Raw genomic sequence first — 9943 nt, 5'->3', positions numbered from 1 at the left:
CCCCCCCGCGGCGGGATGCCTGGCTTTTACCTTGGGGATGCCCTGTAGGGGCTATCTCACAGGGAAAAACCAGGACGGGTTCCCAAGGCAAGCGCGGAGATACCCCTTCGGGGGTCGATTCTGGCGCTATATAAGAAATATAATAATAATAATAATAATAATTGTTGATTACTGTATTCCAAAACAGTTGAAGAAGAAAAGACAACAGAGGGACAAATGTCACACATCCCCATCTTCGGAGAATTATAGTAAAAGACAACTGTGGTGCTCTGAATGCTGCTATCACATCAGTTGTCTTAAAGTGTCCCAGCTAGACCCCCAAGGATGTTGATCAACTCACAAACCACTTCTTGGTAAATTTAATAAGGAACACTCTAAGTGTGTACGCATTGTTCAATTTTTCTTGCAAGCCCTCTAACTAACATAACGTGTATTTGTACAGCGCACGTTCATCCAGAAGGGAATGTTGGTGCTGAATATCAGATGCTTATTGTTACCCAACTCAATGGTGCTCATTTTATCGACCTCAGAAGGGTGAAGGGCTGAGTAGAACCACCAGAATTAGAACCTGGGACCATGAGGTCAAACTCAGGTTCCTACATTGGGTGCATTAGTTCACTAAGCCACCAGAGCAAGCAATTAGAGGTGATATAATGAATTTCATATGGAACAATATTTTCCCATTCTACAATATTTAGACAGAATATCATCCAAAAATGTTGTTTTAATTCTTCTTATTACTTACTATAGATGTTACGATGATGATCTTTCATAGACACTTCAGCCGACATGTGCTTCGTCCCAAACATAGGTCTTTCTCAAGGCTGATATAGTAGAACATACAAAAGAAGAAAACACAAATCAATAACATTTATTAAATCAAATCTATACTACTATTATAAAGGAAGAACTTTGAACCTTTTAGGCGGGTAAACTCGGGAACCACAGCGCCAATACACACACCCGATACATCGTTGAAATTGTCAGGGTGTGCAAATGGACATAGGCTATATAAATTTAAAAAAATATACGTTATTTTAAAAATTTACGACAAAAAAAAAATAGTCCCATGGAAGTAGCACCGGCCGCGACGTGCATGCTGACATCAGGAGGGCGGGGAGGAGCGACCTCCAGGAGCGCGAGGAGGAGCGGTGGACATGAGCGCGGGGAGGAGCGGCGGACAGGCGAGGAGGAGCGTGAGGAGCGGCGGACGGGCTGGAAGGAGCGGAGAGGAGCGGCGGACAGGCGGGGAGGAGCGGCGAGGAGCGGCGAGGAGCGGCGGACTGGTGAACTCAGGAGCGCGGGGAGGTGCGGTGGATGAGGTAAGGCTCCGGGGGACCCACGGACAATGTCGGGGCGGGCGGGGTCCCTGAAGCCAAGGTCGGGACGGGCTGCTACTCCGGGGGACCCACGGACAATGTCGGGGCGGGCGGGGGCCCTGAAGCCTGATTGCTCCCGGACAAGGTCGGGACGGGCTGCTAGTTACTTATAAAAGTTAAAAAGTTAATTGTATGTAACAAAACGCCTGTTACACATAACCACACCATGTGGAAATTAAGAGAAAAGTACAAATACAATTCAAGCAAGTTTCACCAAAGCATCACCACAATAAAATGCCTTATGTTGCACCAAAAAGCAGAGAGAGAGAGAACCTGCAACCAACACCACCACAGAGCGGATCAGACTGTGATATCCATGCAAGAACACAAACACAAAAGTAATACTAGATCGTAATGCAACGGTGGCCATAACTCATAGATAAAATAGTTTTAAGTAGAACTCAATAATCATAAGTATGTGGGATACAGAAACACAAACAATGATTACCTGCATCTGTATATCTCAAAAGTAGATAGATGAAGGATGGGCAAAATTGTTTCCTTCCTATTGGCCTATCAATATGTACTGTTCCCACTCCATTCTCTCCTACAGTAGGGAGAGCATTGGATTTCAGAGGGGTGAATTTTACTATTCACATTCCAATTAGACCAACAGTAGGGAAAGTAATCAACTGTGAAGAGTTTCATTTTACTATTCCTATTGCTTTCTAAGCAATAATAGGGAATATACTTCACTTCAAACACATTACATATGTGAGCAACTCCATAAATATAGACAAAAATATAAAACAATTAATAGAAATAAATATTGAACATAAGAACATATATGTGTGTTTAAAAAACTGAAAACAATTACTGAATTTACATAATTACTATAAATGAAAGAAAATCAATTAATAAATAGTTTCTATTCAATTATTCAGTTTCAGTTTATAAACTTTATTTCGGTTTGTTAAAAAAAACACAAAAGTTAAAACAGCATATACTAAGTGGCCCGGTTACAGTAACACACCCTATGTACGACAATAGAAAAATACTTAATATGTAGTTGTCACCCCGGATACGACAATTAAAAGATGATAAATACAGATCCATGATTATAAAAGACGTTAAAAAAGATAAATATTGGCGTCGTTTAAAAAAAAATTATTAACAGATTAATTACAGAAATGTTCTTGATTGATCAACATGATAAACAGTTAATGAGAACTCATAATTTTCCATCTAATCACCCATACCCAACCCAGAAACTTGGCAGTAGCAACCACAGTCGAGCCTTCAACAGATGTTTTTAAGATTCTAAAGGCCTCACTGCTATATCTAGTAACCCAGGTTGACACATACAGGTTTAAGCATAAGCATGACAGACAAAGAAACCATGGGCCATGGTTTCACTTGCATCAGGACAAAAGGGACAAGCACTCAACTTAGTGTTGCCCCATTTGGAAGTAAAAGAATGTATTGGCAAGGAACCTGCCCTAAACTGGTGGAATAATTTCCTGTCACGTGTAGATGTAATAAGGTCCCAGTAACCCTCAAATTTGGGTTCGTATTTTAGATCAATAAAAACCTTAGTCAGGGAGCCATTTGAACAAGAGGCAAATCGCTTCATGTCAATTTGCTTCCAATAGACTGCCTTCAACTCAGATTTACTAGGGAAAGTACTCTCATAGGAGTAGTCCACAAATGGGTCAGCCCTAGCTCACATAGTGAATTTTTCAGAAAACTAAACCAGACGATTTTTTGATTAACATCTAAATCCATCACTTCTAGAATGGCCTGGGCATAGTGAGCAAGTTCAGGGGTGACCCAGATACACCTCCAATAGGCTAAAAGCCTATATCTGGCCACATCCCTGATCTATTGACAGGCCAGGTCCAGTAAAAGAGGGACTATTGGTGTTGATTGGGGGAGACCAAATAGGGACCTCATGAATTTGTTCTGGCTCATCACTACGTTGGTCAAGTTGGTGTGACCCCACAACTCGACACCATATAGGATAGATGCGCCTATTTTAGCATTGTATATCTGGAGCACCGGGGCAATTGGTTTAGAGGGTGACCGTTTATGTTTCCTGAGGAGAGCACCAGAGAGTTCGGCATGTTAAACAGAGAGACAGTCTAGTTGTGCCTTCCAACTCATTTTCCTGTTAATTAAAACCCCCAGATACGAAAATGTCTCCGTTTGATCCAGAGATCCCTCCTTCATCCTAACTCCGCCGGTGACTTTTTTTGAGTTGTGCAAGACCATATACTTGATTTTGTCGACATTTACAATGAGATCATGGTCTGCACACAACTCTTCAAACCTCGTGAGGGCCCTTTGGAGACCCTGTCTAGTTTTAGAGAGTATGAGAGTGTCATCGGCAAACATTAATAAGGGGGTCTTAGTATCGGCCAAACAGGGTGCATCTGTGGGATGATCTTTAAAATTATTTATTACCTCATTTATGTAGATAGAAAAAAAGGGGGGAGCTAGGAAGCATCCTTGTCTCACCCCCTTCTCTACCGGGAATTTGCTTGTGGTCCCACCTGCCGAGTCCCATCTAACCTGAGCAAAATTATCGGTGTGTAACTTTACCACTAGATCTAAAAGCTCCAGCGGCAAGCCCAGTTTTAGAAGCATGGACCACAGCTTGGGACGCGTGACTAAATCGATCGCTGACTTCAAGTCAACAAAGGCAGCATAGATGGTCCCTTTCCCCAGGGTAACGAATCGCCAATATATAAGAATACATTTTAAGACCTGATCCACCGTGCTAATTGATTGTCGAAACCCTGCTTGTAGGTTGGAAAGGATATTAAACACTACCCTGGCCATAACTTTTTGGGTACAGTCAATCAGGCTTATTGGCCTGTAGTTGCCAGGGTTTGATCGGTCTCCTTTTTTAAAAACAGGTAAAATTACAGCTCATGCCCAAGTACTAGGCAAAGATGCTCCTTTAGAATTGGCATTTAGTAATAGTGGTATGTACAAAGCGCAAGAATCAGCATCTTGTAAAAATAAATCTGCTGGAATGCAATCAAGCCCCGGGGCCCTACCTCTTGGGACCAGGAGCAGGGCGTTTTCTATTTCTTTTTTGGCGAAGTGTAAAGTGGGAACAAAGACTGGCATCTCAAAAGTTGTTTGATCTAATAAACTACATGCAAACTGGCCCTTAAAGTAGGTAACCCACTGGTCGGGCGCCACATAATTGATTGGAATAATGTTTTGGTCGCCGTTCCCCCACTTCACTAAGTGCCAAAACTTAGTCATGTCCCTATCCTTACATGTCCTGAGCAAATCCCTCCAGTGAGCTTCATCCCAATCCCTCTTGGCCTGGGATTGGGCAACCTTATAAGCCATCCTTTGCTCCCTTATCCGGGCACCATCTTTACTTTTTATAGCTGCAGCTAACCGCTTGTAGGCTGTACGACAAACAGAATTATACCAATTGTGTTTAGCGGTAAAAAAAACTTTGAGAACATTAAATACGTTTTCATGGACCTGTGTAGTATTATGGATGAGAGAACCGTTTGTTACGTCAGCCTGTAGGGTCGCTATGGCTTCAGCTAACATGTGGCTCATTTGATCCAAATGATCTGGCTTACTAGATACATTAGACCACTTAAGCCGACGTGTATCATTGGATAAAAAAAATCTACACAGTCTAACTGTGGTTCCAGAACTTTGCCAAAGTTAGAGTTCCTGACCTCCATGGAAAGGAACAAGGGATGGTGGTCACTTTCTGGACGCGATAGAACCTTCATATCCGTCAGAAATGACCAGAACTCCATTGATAAAAGAAAATAGTCTATATGACTATTACATAAACCACTGATATACGTAGGCAACCCCGTTTTTATCAGATGACGTACGCTCATTAGCCGCTCTCCAGCCATGTTCCAGACATAGCACTTTTAATTGGAGAGCTGCGCCCGACCACTTCTTTACTGGCTCAAGATCAAGAGGGAGAATTGACCATTTATCATCCTCTTCTGCACTTAAAAACAGGTCGCGGAAATCCAGGGGTTCAAATGTACAGTTTAATCCCCAGCCAATATTATGTGATTTTTACTTCTGAGGTTAGTTAAACAGGCGTCAAGCAACTCTATGGTGTTCGTGGCCTTACCGCCTTGCACGCCCCTAGAATAGACATTTATTAAAAGAAAATCAGGAAAAATCCCTGTACTAACTCTGATGATGAGAATGTCCTGGGAATCAATATAGATCTCCTCCAATTTAAGATTAGAGCTTTGCCTGACCCAGGTGGTTAGAACCCCTTTGGGGCAACCTCGTACACCCTGTTCTGCTTTTCTATAAAAGTTGATATAACCTGGGCGAAACACCTGGTCCACCGCCCAGGTCTCTTGGAAAGACATAAAATCAAAATCCTCAATGAGAGTTGACCATTCGATTGAAGCTATTTTGGCTGCCAAGCCTGCAATATTCCAAGAACCAAGCTTTAGGCGTACTGGTTTGGGCATTATTTTAATAATGTTTTCACATAGGCATAAATTGCTTTTGTGCGAAGGTGGGTTAACCACTAGTGGATTATGATTCATAATGTGAATCGTACTACAATCCAATGTCCTGCTTGGAATTCACTGTATTGCTACTCCGGACTTGACCTATGGTAGCATTTATATTCAATTATTAATTAAATAACTTCCTAACTTGTGCACCTACAAACCTATTAGTCCACACCTAAAATGTATAACTTAAAAATACACTATTCCTTATCTTACAGATGTAAAATACATTGAATAATAAATTATCAATCAATAATTAATTGTCAATTAGTTATTATTCGATTAACTTCCCACCCTAGACTCCTAGGAACCTAGCATCCCACAACTAATACATAAGTAAAATAAATCAGTATTCCATATTTAAGATTAATACCAATCAATAAAATAATTAATCAAGAATGAATAATAAATTGTAATTTAATTGTTACCTAATTTACTTTCCACACTACACCCTGCAAACACACTATCCTGAATCAAAAATATAAATATAATAAATAAGTACCAAGTTACCATTGGCGAGCCGCACGCAAGAAAATAAAGTGGTTGGCAAGATTTAGCCAGAATTTCGTGTTACAAGCATAGCGCAGTTGTGGCTAAAATTCCACCAACTCCACCAGCTGAGCGAAATTTATCATTCATCCCTAGTTTTTAGGGGTTGCCTTTTAGGGTGAGGGGTCTGCCTGTTGTGGAATGAGAGAATGGTAAGGACAATTGGGGAATGGGGGCATATTTAAACTTGTTTATGATGTTTTTTGGGTGAGGAGGTGGGCCCACTGTTGAAAGAGGGGGTGGGAGTTTATTTTTGTTTCCTAGTAAATGGTTTCTTTTTTTTCGTGAATATCTGTCTTTGTATTACTAGTTAGTGCGACTAGGCATGGGCTTGAAATTCTGCTCCCCATGCAGAGTTTGCAGAATTCGGCAACTCTGCATTCCCACAGAGAACGCAGAGTTACCAATAAACTCTGCACTCGACAATGAAGCAAATTCTTTTCTTCACGTTGATGCTCTCATCATGTAATTTCATGCACATGGGGAGCGCAACAAGACTTGACAGGCCCTCATGAGCAGCTGGGAAACCCTCAGCAGCCAAGGGGACTTCATTCCCCAACCAGCAGTGCACTGGTTGACCATTTTGCAGAGTGGTTGAGAAAGGGAGTGGGGCCTCTGATGGGCATCTCAGCAATCCCACTGTGGGGGACTTACATGTGGCAATAATCAGGGTTCTTGGCACCCACAGTCCCTCAGCAGCCAAGGGGACTTCATCCACCAACCAGTAGTGTACCAGTAGGCCCCTTTGCAGAGTGGTTGAGAAAAAAAGGCAGTTCCTCGGATGATGTTTCACCAATCCGGCTTTGGGAGACTTGCTTGTGGCAACAATAGTGGTTCTTGGCCTCCAACGACCTCCAGAAGTGAAGGGGGCTTCATCCACCAACTAGTAGTGTGCTATGAGGCCCATTTACAGAGTGGTTAAGAAAGAGGGTGGGGCCTCCGAAGATGCCTCAGCAATCCGGCTGTGGGGGACTTACTTGTTGCAACAATAGGGCTTCTTGGCCCCCAATGACCCTCAGCAACGAATGGGACTTCATCCCCCAAACAATAATGTGCCAAGAGGCCCCTTTGCAGAATGGTTGCGAAAGGGGTGGGGACTCTGATAACATCTCAGCGGTCAAGCTGTGGGGGACTTATCGGTCACAACAATAGGGATTCTTGGCCTGCAACCACCCTCAGCAGCTAAGGCAACTTCATCTTCCATCCAGTAGTGCACCAGAAGGTCTCTTTGCAGAATGGTTGAGAAAGGACCGGGGCCTACGACAACGCCTCAGCAATCCTCCTTTGGGGGAATTACTTGTGGCAAAAATAGAGGTACTAGCCCTCAGCAGTCAAAGGGACTTCATTAGGGGTGGACCGAGCAATACTCCACCCACTCACGCAACTCAATGAAATTCCACAGAGGGAAACTCTTTGAGCTCCACGCTGGCCTAAGTGTTACGCCACCATTCATTATAAAGGAAGCTCAACCAATAGACTGATGGGGAGCTGTACTCCACACCTGTCGCATCACTAAGTAATTGTCTCAACAGGCCTGGTTTACAAAGGTAAACGTACACTATTGTGCAAGTGTATGATTTTCTACAATTCAGCAAAGAATTTTATGAGGTGTATCTTTTCTACTGCGGAGTCTCCGTACTCGTGGCAGAGACTCCACACATAAAAAGATAGGTATTCATAACTATACTGCTTGTAAAATTCATTTGTGAATTGCAAAAAATCATAAACTTACACAAAAACTGTACATTTACTTTGTGAATCAGGCCCACAGTGCACATCTGAAAACATAAAACTTATTATGACCACACAAAGCTTCCACCCTTTATGACTTGATCATGCTTCTCTTCACTCATCCTCCGATCGTTAATGGTTGTATTTTACTTACATACTGCCCTTGCCCTATCCTCTCTTACTAATAACCTCTAATGGGGTCTGTCAAAATACACTAGAAAAACAACTCCTCCTTCTAGAGGATTTATGTTCTTACCTGAATAGATTAATCAATGTCTCCTTACACTTCCAGTTGGCCCATACCTCACTCCAGGATTTTCTGTAGGACCTTCTTAATGCTGGTGGTATGGTTTAGATTTAACGGAACACACATATTAAAAACAAGGTTCTTCTTATTCCGAAGGATGCTGGTGAGGTGAACTAGCCAAAAGATTCTGATTATGCATCACAGACAACTAGACTAAAATAAAACACAGAGTTGACCATACAACTAGCAACATTGGGCCTGATTTACTAGCTGCACTTTGAAGAACATTACTACAAAATATAAGCTTTACCTATATTTGTGTGTCTGGTGTTCTTTGGCAGCATGCACAGTCTCTCGCACATTTTAATAGTATATGTAGGAATGACACATGGTAGTGGACAGGAAAAGGAACAGATTTACTCCTAAAGAGGATAGGATGAGGCAAGAGTAAGAGGGGTTTGGGGCAGCCAGGGAGGGATTAAGAAAGAGTAAACCAACTGCTTTACGCTATGGGTAAAGACATGTAACTTGCACCTTTGTAATAAGTTTACACTCGGAGTTTGCGGATAATGAAAGTACTTAATTTACTCCAATGTGCAAATCTATTCAAAAGCGTTTTACATTTGTGAAAATTGATGTAGTAAGACTCATCTCCTGAATGTCCCTTTCATGGCTGGGTAGGGGGGTGTTGTGGGTAAATATACACATTTGGGTCACTTCCTGTAACAGTTGGTGTCTCTTTAAACACATCCACATCGCCAAGTGTGAGATCTGTTTATGGTGGAAACCATCACATATCTCAACTGATCCCACAACCTGGGGAAGAGGGTTAGGGGTTTCATGGATAGATGGGTAGGGGAAATTTGAGTAAGGTAAGAGATAGGCAAACACAGCATTTATCAAGATGATGAGCTCATCATATCTGTTATGGAAGGAATATGGCAGTTCAGTTACCAAATAGAGACAACCCTTGAGCCTCAAGACTCACAAGATATCTAATTCATTGTTACCTAGGGTTGAAAAATACAACATAGGGAGTGCCTACTAAGTTCAAAAAATAGTTATAGTTAGGAAAATAAACATTATACTGTATACAAATGGATAGTTCATCTGCATTCTTCTGAAATTGTCTATCTAGGTGCAGAGACAAATTGCAAAGCAAGAGCACTATGGAGCATTCTTGCAGAAGGGAAGGCCAGTGGAGTGCAAAAATACAATGTCAATATTGCAGTGCTCAGGTAAGGATCATCATGCAGGAGGAGCAAGAGGGCAGACAATAGTCAGGTGCAGTGGTGTGACATTAGCTAAGAAGTGAGAAGAACCACTCTCATACCACCAATCACAGTCAACTAGCTGCATAAACCTAGTTGATCACTCTAACAATAACAAGATATACTGGTTGTATTAGAGTCTGTACTCAACTCAGGGGGATCTTCTGCAGGATAATCCCTCACCACGCTGACCAATTACCCTCATCGTCGTCGTTTGTTTCAGTCGCATTATTTTCTTTTGGTATGAAGTGTTTCTTCATTTTAATGTTCATCAATCTCACCCCGTTTTGAGGT

The sequence above is a fragment of the Lissotriton vulgaris genome, chromosome 10 (genome assembly GCF_964263255.1).
Source record: "Lissotriton vulgaris chromosome 10, aLisVul1.2, whole genome shotgun sequence".
In the NCBI taxonomy this organism is placed as follows: domain Eukaryota; kingdom Metazoa; phylum Chordata; class Amphibia; order Caudata; family Salamandridae; genus Lissotriton; species Lissotriton vulgaris.
This window is presented reverse-complemented; position numbering follows the sequence as displayed.